Raw genomic sequence first — 12305 nt, forward strand, 5'->3', positions numbered from 1 at the left:
AGGCCAGACCTCAACACAAAGGAGCATCTTACATCCAGAATCAATGTGAAAACATGAGACGTAATCTATTAGAATATTTAAAGAACGGTAAAAGTTCCTTTTATTTGAAAGAACGCAGTAATTATTCCCACTTAAATAGTATGTTTTGAAATGGGAAATGGTTGAATGACTGGAATTATTGCATTATTCATCCCAATAAATCTAGCTAAAGAGAAATCTGTGAAAGTCATTCATAGTAATTTTTTAATATTTTGCAGCTTCCAAGAACCAGAGTTTATAATTTGAGTAAATATTCCTACTGTCAGTGGCTGAAAATATAGATGTGTAGAAAGAGAAAGTAGGAAAAGAGGTAAGATGGAAGCTGTAGGACCCATCCTCCAAGAGTTATACAATCATCTTCATGAGAACCCTTGTTCACCAAGCCAGGTGGGGGTGGGGGCGTCTCAGAAGGCTCTCTCGCTGAGAGATCCCGTCAGCACCTCTTTCCCGCAGCTGTTAGATAGCTGCTATATCCCTCAACTTGGTAACTTAGTCATTAATGGTCTCACCTGGTTGTTGCTCTCTACAGTAAAACTCGAGTCGGTGGGCGAATGGCGATGCTGTGGGGGCATAATGTTCCTCCAGCATTTCTTGTCGTTCCTTCCCTTCCATGGTTTGATGTTCTTTGGGGCAGATAGGCTTTCAGCTGTTTTGTACAGGCGGTTGCCACAATAGCTGAGGAACAGGGCTCTCTTCCTTTCGTCCCCAGTTCCTTGCAGGCCATTAGCTTCCAGGAACATCCTGCATTGTCCCATATATGCGAGGCAGTCGTGTTGGTTCGGGTTGAAAGGTTCGGGGGGAGCGTAGGGAGTCATTCTGCCGGCCGGTGTTGGGAGAGAAGGCAATCCGGTTGGAGGGGGGGAAATGGCCGTCCTCGCCACGCAGTGATTGTCCCTTGTTCTCCTCTAGAAAACCCACCTTCGTCACCAGTGTTGGATGTGGGGTCAGAAGAGGAGGCAGGACGCGGCATGGGGCAGTAAAATGGTTTATTCCTGTAGTTTAAAAAAAGCTACAGCAATAAAAAGCTATTTGATACTTCCTAGTTTGATATTTGTTCTGCACATAATCTATCCACTTTTTCCATTCACATTCATAAGTCTCTTGTGAGCGGTCTTTTAAATATGCTGAAATCTTCGCCATCTCAGCGAAACTGGCCATCTTCAAAATCCATTCTTGAACGGTAGGCAAGGCTTCATTTTTCCAATATTTACCTATCAACAATCTCGCTGCTGTAATCATATACAAAATCAACTTTGTTTCATCCACTGTAAAACCCTTAGCTATACCCAATAGAAACAATTGTGGAGAAAATTGAATTTTTTTCTTCAAAACATTCTGCATGACCCACCAAATTTTTATCCAAAAAGCCTTAACTTTCTTACAGGTCCACCAAATATGATAATATGTAGCGTCTGTACAATCACACCTCCAACATTTTGGCTGAACATTAGGGTACATACACGATAATTTCTTAGGGTCTAGATGCCATCTATAAAACATTTTGTAAAAATTTTCCCTCAAATTCTGCGACTGTGTAAATTTAACATTCTGAACCCAAATTTTTTCCCATGTTTCCAACATCACTGGTTCTTCAAAATTTTGTTCCCACTTAATCATACAGTCTTTAACTAATTCAGTTTCTGAGTCCCTTTCTAACAAAACATTATATAATCTTTTAATATGCATTGGACCTTTCTCTTTTATATGTCTAACCAGTTCTTCCTCATGCAACATAATACCAATTTTTTGGTCCTCTTTCCATCTCAATTGTAGTTGATTATATTGAAACCAAGTTAAATTAATCCCTTCGTCCAACAGTGTCTGTAATGTCTTCAACTGCCATCTGCCCGCATCTGTAAAAAGAACCTCTTTGTATAAAAACCCCCCGAGTGACATTATATTTGTATTCCACATAATATGACCAAGATCCAGCCATAGCGGTATTTTATAATCCCATTTGAATCGGTGCTTCTTCCAAACTCTCATCAAAGAATCTCTAAGTATATGGCTTTTGAATACTTTATCCACTTTGTTATCATAGAATAAATAAGCATGCCATCCAAATTCAAGATCAAAACTTTCTATATTCAGTATTCCAGTCTTTTTCCTTCCAAACCAATCACTTGCTAAAGTCAAAGCTGCTGCTTCATAATATAACTGTAGGTTTGGAAGTTTAAGACCTTCCCTTTCTGGAACATCTTGCATGATTTTCAATTTCACTCTCGGTTTTTTCTCGTTCCAGACAAACTTATTCACTCCACTTTGCCAGACTTTCAGTTGTTTATCACTTTTAAGCACCGGAATCATTTGAAACAAAAAAAGAAATCTTGGCAAAATGTTCATCTTAACTGCTGCTATTCTCCCAAGTAAAGACAGCTGCAGTTTTTTCCACATCTCCATATCTTTCTGTACAGCTCGCCACAGTACTTCATAATTATTTTGAAACAATTTAATATTTGATTCTGCAACCTGAACTCCTAGATATTTAACCTTTGGTACAATCTCAAAACCTGCCTTGTTTTCAAATTCATGTCGTCGATCTTGTGTCATATTTTTAACTATCATCTTAGTTTTTTTCTGATTCAATCTAAAACCTGATACTGTACCATAATCTTGTATAATGTCTTTCATCTGGATTATTGATTCCATCGGCTGTGTTAGGGTAACAACCAGATCATCTGCAAATGCCCTTATTCTGTAATCCTCTTGCCTTATCACTATACCTTTCAAGTTATTCGAATCCCGTATTGTGTTCAACAAGACTTCTAGTGTTAAAATAAATAACAATGGGGATAACGGACAACCTTGTCTGGTCCCTTTTTCAATATTGAACTCTGATGTCAAACTTCCATTAATAATAATCTGTGCCTTTTGTTCTTGATAAATTGCTGAGACCGCCTGTATAAATTGGTCTCCAAATCCCATTTTTCTTAAAGTCTTTAGTAGAAAATTCCAATCCACTCTATCAAAGGCCTTCTCCGCATCCAAGAAAACCAGCACTGCAGAGATCTGTTTATTCTTCTCAAGATATTCCAATAAATCTATAACTTGCCTTACATTGTCCTTCATGTATCTACCCTCTATAAATCCCGCTTGGTCATCATGAATCACCTTTTGGATTACTGGCATCAATCTGTTGGCTAATACTTTTGCATAAATTTTATAGTCATTATTTAAAAGAGATATTGGTCTATAATTTTCCGGTTTTTTAGGACCTACTTGTTCTTTTGGTATCAAAGTAATATATGCTGATTTCCATGATGGGGGTATTTTACCCCCTTGTTGTATATTGCAAAATAAGTCTCTAAGTTGTTCCACCATTTCTGCTTGTAAAGTTTTATAATACACTGTAGTCAATCCATCTGTTCCAGGAGCTTTAGCTGTTTTCAATTGTTTAATTGCTGCGATTATTTCCTCGACTGTTATAGGATAGTTCATTCTTTCTTTTTGTTGGCTAGTAATTTTTGAGACTCTTTTCTCTTCTAGATATTTTTCTATAAGTCCATTCTGTATATCATCTTTAGCATATAATTTAGTGTAGTAGTCTACAAAGACTTCTTTAATCAGTTTTTGTTGAGAAATTTCTTTCCCTCCAATATCAATACTCTCAATAGTCCGTATACTCTGCTTCTTCCTTAAGGTGTAGGCCAACCATCTTCCCGGTTTATTAGCATTACAAAACGTATTATGCTTCGCATATTGTAAGTTTGTTGCAGCTTGCTCCGCCAAGAGCATTTGAAATTGATCTTTCAAAAGTTTTATAGCACCAGATATTCTTTCATCTGTTGGGTTTTTAATGAGTAACTGTTCCTTATTCTTTATTTCTACTTCCAATTCGAGTCTTTTCTTTTGTCGATTCTGTTTGTGTTTAGAGTTCATATAAATGAGTACCCCTCTCATATACGCTTTACTCGCATCCCATACAATTTCAATTGGGGTGCCCTTATTCAAGTTCATCTCAAAAAATTCTTTCATCTGTTTTTTAAGTTCTGTTATATTTTTTTCATATCTAAACAAATTTTCATTTAATCTCCATGACCTTCTCTCAGTTTTTCCCATCTCAATTTCTATCCATACAGAACTATGATCAGTTAAAGTTCTTGGAAATATCTTTGTTCTTTTTGTTTTAACAAGTAAATCATCTGATAACAAGATAAAGTCAATCCTGGAAAAAGATCTATGTCTATCAGAGAAAAAAGTATAGTCCAATTCTTTTGGGTTATAAATTCTCCAAATATCTTTTAATTCCAAATCTTCTTTCATATCAAAAAAAGTCTGTGGTAGTCTGATCCTTACTTTCGCCAAACTCTTTTTATCTAGTTTAGAATCAATTACTCCATTCCAATCTCCCATTATTAAAATAGATCTGTAATCCCATTGCAATATTTTATTATGTAAAGTCTTATAAAAATGATCCTGTTGTTGGTTCGGAGCATAAATTCCAATCAAAAGAATTTGGCCGTTTGCTGTATGCAATTCAATTGCGATAAACCTACCACCTTCATCTGCTTCTATAATTTTAGCAGACAATCTTTTATTTACATAAATAACCACACCATTCTTTTTTTCCGAAGTTGAAGCTATAAAATGTGTTCCTAATTTAGAGTTTATCAGGTATTTGTGATCTTGAGTTCGAATATGAGTTTCTTGTAGACAAATTATGTCATTATTAAATTGTCTCAAATATGTAAATAACTTCTTCCTTTTTTGTGGTGAATTTAATCCGTTAACATTCCAAGATAAAAGCCTAATTGTCATCTTGACCTTTCTGAAGCGATGAGCTGCCTTGCCTCGCTTCTTCTGAGGTCTTCAGCCTTGCTCCCCCCATGGCTTCACTTTGTGTGGTGCTTTTAGCTTTTAGCTTTTAGCTTATGTTGACTTTCTTGTTGTTGTTTTTCTTTTATTTGCTTGGAGACTGCACGAGTTATACGCTGGTCCTTAACTTCAGGCACCCGAGCTAGATCCAAAGCAGCATCTCTTGTTGACAAAATTGGCGAAGATTCTAGCAGGGATTCCTCCATAAGGCCTCCTCCTCCTACAGCTCCCTGCATTTCCGCTAATTCCATCTGCTTGGACTGTTGTTCCCTCTCATGCTGAAATTGCTTTTCCTTATCACTTTTTATCTCCAACATTGTAGATGTACGTGGGGATGATGATCTTTCTTTAAGAATATTATAGTAAAAATATTCCGCCTTCTGAAAAGTATTCAATCGGTGTCTCTCTCCATTATATTTCAGAATTATACCAGTTGGGGCATCCCACCGGAATGGTATTTCTTGCTTTTGCAATTCATTCACTAGAAACCTATATTCTTTTCTATCTTTTAACATCTTAGGTGGTAATTCCTTGTAGACTCCAATTTGAGCTCCCTCCACTTGCACAGAGGAAAGAAAGGATCTTTGCAAAATATCATTTCTTATTCTTCTGTCAGTAAAATATATCACCACATCTCTGGGCAATTTTCTTTGTCTAGCGACCCATGAATTTACTCTATAAATTTTGTCTATTTTATAGACCACATCTGCTGGATCAATTTTTAACAATACAGCCAGGGCATCAGAACAAATCTGTCTCAAATCTTGCCTATCATTCTCTTTTATTCCTCGAAGCCTAATAGCGAATTCCATGGATCGAAACTGTATCATTGTAATTTCATTTTCAACTCTCTGCACTTTATTATCCACATCAACAATTTTAAAATCAGTATCCTTCATTTTAACATTAACTTCTGATTTAAATTCTTCCAGTTTGGAATCCACTTTGGTAATGGTTTCTGCCAAATCAGAAACCACATTTGACAATTTGTCAGACACCTTGTCATAATTCTCTTTCATTGCCTCTTTAAATTCATTAATTTCTTTCTTCATTTCCTGTTGTGATTTTTGAAATTTATCATCCAGAGCCTGGGTAATAAAGTCCTTCAAACTTTGAACATCAAAGTCCTTTCCCTCACTCTGCTGGCTGGGAGGGGGCTGCTGTTCCGGTTTATGAGTGGGAGATCCCTCCCCTGCAGCCTTTCCTTCGTTTTTCTTTGAAGCCATTCTGCCACGTAAATTAACTTTTCTGAAAAAAGGAAGTCTTTTTTTTTTTCCTTTGCACCTCCACAAAGTCCTTTGAAAAAGTCCCCCAGATTTAATCAAATTAGAAATTGAATAAGCTGAAGCAAGCTCAGGTTTATTTTAAAAGGAATTTTTTCTTCCACTCTTCTCTGTTCGCTTGCTACAAGCAGTGCTACAATGTAGCTTATTAAGATAGCTTTGCAAGATCACTCTCCCTTTCAGCTCGTTAACGCTGGAACGGCGCCATTTTTTTTCAAGCCGTTTCCGCTCACTCTAGCCTTTTCCCAAATCAGAAGTTCAAAAACAAAGAAATACTTGCAGTTTCTTGGTTTAGGGGTTGAGGTTGTTTTATAGCAAAGTTATTTTTCCATCAATTTAAATGTTTGCTGCAGCCGGTTTGCTCTGACAGGCAGAGTCGTCCCACGCCGTCCGGAGTCTCCGCAAGTTGAAAGGGAGCCGCGCCCGTTTCCTCCCCAGTAGCAGACTTCTGGGGGTTCACAGGGGCTCGACCTGCCTCTTGCTTCCCTCTTCTCCTCAAATCCTCAGGATTTAGGAGTTTTCAAGCCGCTCCCCTCACTCGGAGCGGCTCTACAGGCGGCGGGGCTGGCGGTCCTTCAAAAACGACTGTCTTCGCCGGTGGCAGACAAACCCGGAAGTATTATTGATAGTATTATATTATATTAAGATAGAAATATTTGAACTATGTGAAGATGAAAAATGATATGGGGGTTGGGGGGGTTTAAAGCTCAAGGTTTTTTTTATATAAAGGGGATAATGATGGGGTATATTCTATGGAAGTCCGGGGGGGAGGGGAGGGTTAGGGGGGGTTAGGGAGAGTGGGTTGGGGAGTTCGGGGTGGGTTAGGGGGGCGAAAATGGGGTGAAAATGTAATTGTAAAACTTTTACAATAATAAAAAAAAGCTACAGCAGACGCGCCGGCAGCTCCTTTAAAACCCCCAGAGCTGTCCAGCACTTCAGCCACTCATGTCGGCCCATTCTCCTGCTTTGGAGCCTGGACCAATGAGGGGGAAGTCGTACATCACAACTTCTCCCTCATTAATATTCAACAGCCTGAGCCAAAGGGGTCCATGGGATCTCAAGACAGGTCATTTTCTTGGGGGGGGGACCCTCAGGAGGGGCGGGGCAGGCCCAGGCAAGGGAGGCCAGGAGGAGGGGCCAGGCCGAGGCAATTCAGCCGGTTCTCAGAACCAGCTGAATCCCAGCCCTGGAAGTTACTCCTGAGTAGTTCCTTTATTCTTATTCACTTACCAACAAACCTCTCCCCAGACTAAAGGAATTCTCTGCCATAACTGTAAAGAGACTCTGTGAGTTGCTAAGCAGAGTCTCTTCCTGCCCTCCAGACTCTCCCAGCTCCCCCGTCTCTGGGCTCTCTGGGAAAGAGCTCCTGCCTCCTGCCCTCCAGGCTCCATTCTGCCAGAGAAGGAGAGCCCCCATCCCAGGCAGAGGAGGAAGAGTCGACCGTTACTCAAATCCCGGTCAGTGAAGCCCTTTAAACTTCCTCTGAGCATCCGAGGAGGGATAAGACTGGGTCCTTGAAAGCCACCCAGAGATTCCGAGTCCAGCCTTCCGTCTAGGATCTACATCATTTGTGGATTTCTGGCTGTCTTCCTTTCATCTCCGACTGCAATGCCTCTCCTGGCGGTCGAGGGATCAACAGCTTCTACCAATCAGGATGTTTCCTCTACAATCCTACGGGCTCCTCTTTCCTCTTCAGGAATTGGCTTTGTAGTCCAAGAAGTGGCTCTGAAGTATTTCTCCACTCAAGCAATGCAGGGAAGGGGGTAGGATTTGCGCAGTGCAGGTAAAGCAGATTGCACCCCCTTGTATTTTGTACTACAAATCCCATCAACTCCAGCCAATGTGAGAAACGTCATGGATTCTGAGGATTGTAATCCAAAGCAAGGCTCCAGCTCCTATTCGCCTACTCCTTTCCCTTCGAGGCTGCACTGCATCCGGCTGGGGCCAAACGGAGGCCGGCTCCGCGCTCGGCTGTTGGCGGTTGAGGAAGGTCCGGAGCAGCTGCGGCGCCAGGAAGGGGGGAGGAGGGCAGGAGGGAAGCGGATCAAGGTCCCAGCCCCCCTTTTTTACCTGCGTCCAGGTGAGGTTCCAAGAGCGCCGGCATCACTGCGGAGCTTTTAATGCAGCTGCAGAGTTGAGCTCTCTCCATTCTTCCCCCCAATGATCTGAAAGGAGGCCCCGGATTTCATTGCCCTCTGTTAGTCTCCACCCCCCCGTCTTTGTCCCAAGCAGCACCCGAGGATGGCGGTCCTTCTACCTGGCAGGGGCTTCCTAAGAAGCCAGTGGAGGGGCAGGAGAGGGGCCTCACCTTCTCCAAGACCAGAAGTAAAAACCCTCCTGCCTCCGCCTTTGTCAAGGGCAGCTGGGTGGGGGCCGAGGGGCTCCCAGAGACCCCCAAGCCGGATCTTCTGCTTAGTTGAAAGTCCCAGGGGGAGGAGGAAGAAAGCTCCGCGCTTCTTCGCTCCCCCAACTATAGAAAAGAGCATCTGGAGAAGGTGAGAGTTGGTCTCCCTTGGGGGGGGGAGACATAAAAGTGGATCCCTCTGAGATCAAGGTGGGCCCAAATGGGCCTTTTTTGGGGGTGGAGGTGGAACATTGTTTGGGCGAGGCGAGGCGAGAGCCGGGAGCTGCAACTACAGAAAAGGAGCGTTTTGCATTTGGGGAGGGGGCGGGGGTGTGCGTGGGGAGGGGGGTGAGGCGTTGGTTTGTGAAGGGCAGAGTCTTTGGGGGTGATCTTGGTGGGAGAGTGGCTGCTTGGTTGGTTGGCTGTGGATGGGAGGTCGGGGGTGGGGGGTGTTTTTGTGGGTGTGTGTTGTGGGTTCCCCCACAACACGCACGGGAGCGGTTGAGGAGGAGGGGGGGCTTAAAGCCAGGGAGGGAAGGAGAGGGAAAGAGGGAGCAGCGGGTGAGGAGCGAGCAAAGTGCCCGAGAAAGGCGGAGGAAGAGCTGCGAGAGGAGCGAGTGAAAGAGGCCAAAGAACCGCAGAGATTCTCCCCGAGCGGCTTCAACGGCTCGGCCGGCCGCGCGCCTGGAGCGTCTCCGCTGCTAAGCAGGGATGCTGAGGGTCTCACCTGGATGGGCGACCAGGGCGAGCGCTGCGGAAAAGCCAGATTCTCCTCCCTCTTTCCGTCCTTCTCAGAAGCCCCGCCCCCCTTTCCCTTCCCTCTGCCCGACGGTCCCCAAACTCTGCCGGCTCCTCTCTGCCTCCTTCCCACAGGGGGCGCTTTCCTCCCCATTAGCTGAAGGTTAATCGACGGCCTCTCCGCTGCCCCTGCTGAAGCCCCGGAGACGCTCCGGGTCCAGCGCCCTCCGGACTTCAGCCGAGCAGCCGGGCGGAGCTGGAGGTGCAGGGGGCCCTTCGTGAGGGCCATTCAGACAGCTCCGCCGCCCTAGGAAGCGCCTCCTTCCTCCGGTCCAATGTCTCCAAGCGGCCCCTCTGGGTCCCTTTCTCGGCCACTGGGACCTCCAGCCTCCCGGGGCTGAGCGAGGCTCCCGGGGAGTTTGGGCTGGGTGGGCTTTGCTCCGCTGTGAAAGGGCTGCGTAATAAGAGGGCGTCACAAATACGCTCCAGAGACTTTGGGGCAGCTGATGAGGGAGGGAAACTCCGTGGAAGGAAAAGACGGGAGAGAGGAAGGGAGAGAAAGAGAGAGGGAGAGAAAGAGAAAGAAGGAGAGAAAGAGAGAGGGAGAGAGAGAGAGGGAGAGAAAGAGAGAGAGAGAGAGAGAGGGAGAGAGGGAAAGAGAGAAAGAGGGCGAGAGAGAAAGAGAGAGAGAGAGAGGGAGAGAGGGAGGGAGAGAAAGAAAGAGGGAGGGGAGATGAAGGAATGGCCGGAATGGAAGACTCGGGATCTCTTCTGAAGAGGGAAATGTTCTCACTGACGGGATCTCTGAGCAGGTCAGGCTGACATTCAGTTATTTGTGGTTACAAAAGAATTGCAACCGAAGGGCAGGTGAAGGGATGATTGGCATTCCTGGGAAGGAGAAAAAGGAAGGAAAAGAAAGGAAAAGAAGGAAGGAAGGAAGGAAGGAAGGAAGGAAGGAAGGAAGGAAGGAAGGAAGAAAGAAAGAAGGAAGGATTTTCTGTCCTGTGGGGGGGGGGAAGCGGGGAGGTCGGCTGACCCTCCAAAGGCTTCTGGGCAGGAGCTGCCGGGGGGAAGGACCGCCGTCCTAGGAGCGCTGGGTTGGACCAAGACCGGGGAAGGGATTAAGGGGGGGGGTGGGGGGAGGGGAGGCGGTGCGCCCTTTCAGGTGGGAGGGGGAGAATTGAGAGGCCTCAAATCTGCAGCGGATGAGAAGCTCCAGGTGATGCTGGTCCTCTTGGAAGCTCACCTGGACGCAGGTAACAAAAAAGGGGGGGACGTTGAGACCTTTACCCCTCCTCTCCCTGAGCCCCCCCCCTTCCAAGGGCTTCCCACTCTGTGTTGCTGCCGCCGCCCTTCGCCTCGCCTTCCTCCGGGGTGAAGGGAGCTGCCGTTTCTCCCCACGCAGCAGCCCGACGGCTGCAACCTCCCAGGGAGAGAATCCATCCCCGGAGCTCGGGTGGGGGGGGGGGATCCACTCCCCCAAGGCTGCTTCCCCGCCGCCTCGCCAGATGCCCCCCCCGAGACCCCCGGAGGTCCCGCGAGGGCTCGCTCGGCCAGCCCCGGGGGAGGGAGGCCAGGGAGGCGGGAGCGGGACTGTCGGAGGGGGCGCTGGGCGAGCAGGGGGGGCGAGGGAGCGGGGCAGGCAAGGGGCGCCAGGCGGAGGGGAGCCAGGGGGCGGCAGCAGAACGCAGCTTCGTCTGTGGGAAGCCATCAGTTGTGCCCGGAGACCATAGGGGGAGTCAAAGGCCGCTGAGGGACTTTGTGCCAATCACCGGAGTTTTAATCCCACCTTCCCACAAAAGCCAAATGGGGGACTTGGAGTCCTGCTCCTATTTTAGGCATGAAAGCCAGCTGGCTCTGAGTTCTAATCCTCCCTTAGGCATGGAAACTCCCTGGAGGACTTTGGGCCAATCACCAGGAGGCTCCTGCGTTCCAGTCCCGCCTTAGTACTTTTTGATTGGGGGAGTGAAACTTGGAAATATTTTCTCATATGAATCTTCTCATATTAATGTTCTCATATTAAGTCATAATATGCTTTGCCCAACACTCAATGGGTGTTTCCCCACAACTGAACCTTCCTCCATCACCCCAGACAGTATTGGGCACTGAGACTTCCCTCCATCTGGGACTCCCCAGTTCTGATACCCCAGATATTCTGATACCAGAACTGGGGAGTCCTAGATGGGGAGATGGCCGAGTGTCCAGCACTGTCTGGGGTGATGGAGGAAAGTTCAGTTGTGGGGAAACACCTGTTGCGTGTTGGGCAAAGTCTCTGCCTTCTGCTTGTGGGAGAACCAGAGGCCTCTCTGTGCTCATCGTGAATCTTGGACTGACCTTCTGACCCATCAGAGCTTTTCTTATCCCCTGAAAATGGAATTTGCAAAGGATTCAATTGGCAATTAGGAGCCATTCTGAAAGATAAAAATTGGTCTCTAATCAATCAGCAAACTCGGTGGTTGGAGAGCAGAGCAGCTTCCTAGAAACCCAGCTCTTCCCATCCTTGCTCACCCCCTTCCTGGACCTGAATGAAGATGCAGCGTTGAACCCTCATGCCACAGTCTGTGATGCCTTTAGACAGGACCCCCTCAACCTCCCCCTGGGGAGAGTCTCCAGGTCCCCTTTCTCTGAGCATCTTCTCCAGCCCTTCAGAGACAAGAGAAGCTTGGAAGAGGACCAGAGAAAAGGCTTTAGGTAGAAATTGTAGAGTGGACCATTAAAGGACCTGAACACTGTTAGATATTTCTCTTTTATTTCTTGAATAAGGAAAGAAAAAAATAGGGAGCCAGACAAAGTGAGCCCCAGTGAAATCCCAGACGGCTGTTGTGATCCACTCTTCCTCTAGAGTAGGTCTCATCAGGACATCAAGAAGGAGCCATTTAAGAGTTGCGCAGATCTGCCTCCCCAGCGGAGAGCAGGTGAAACCTTCACATCATTTGGGTATTTCATGGCTTCTCTCAGAGATTGTCACACATGACTGGAGATTCTTTCCCACAGCTTCCATCTTGCCATTTTTCCTCCTCAGGCTTTTCTCTCACACAGAAACACTTTTCAGCTCCCTCAGTAGGAAAACCTGCTCAAATTATTTT

The sequence above is a fragment of the Pituophis catenifer genome, unplaced genomic scaffold, assembly GCF_029215685.1.
Source record: "Pituophis catenifer annectens isolate HBS135680 unplaced genomic scaffold, rPitCat1.0.hap2 SCAF_19, whole genome shotgun sequence".
In the NCBI taxonomy this organism is placed as follows: Eukaryota; Metazoa; Chordata; class Lepidosauria; order Squamata; family Colubridae; genus Pituophis; species Pituophis catenifer.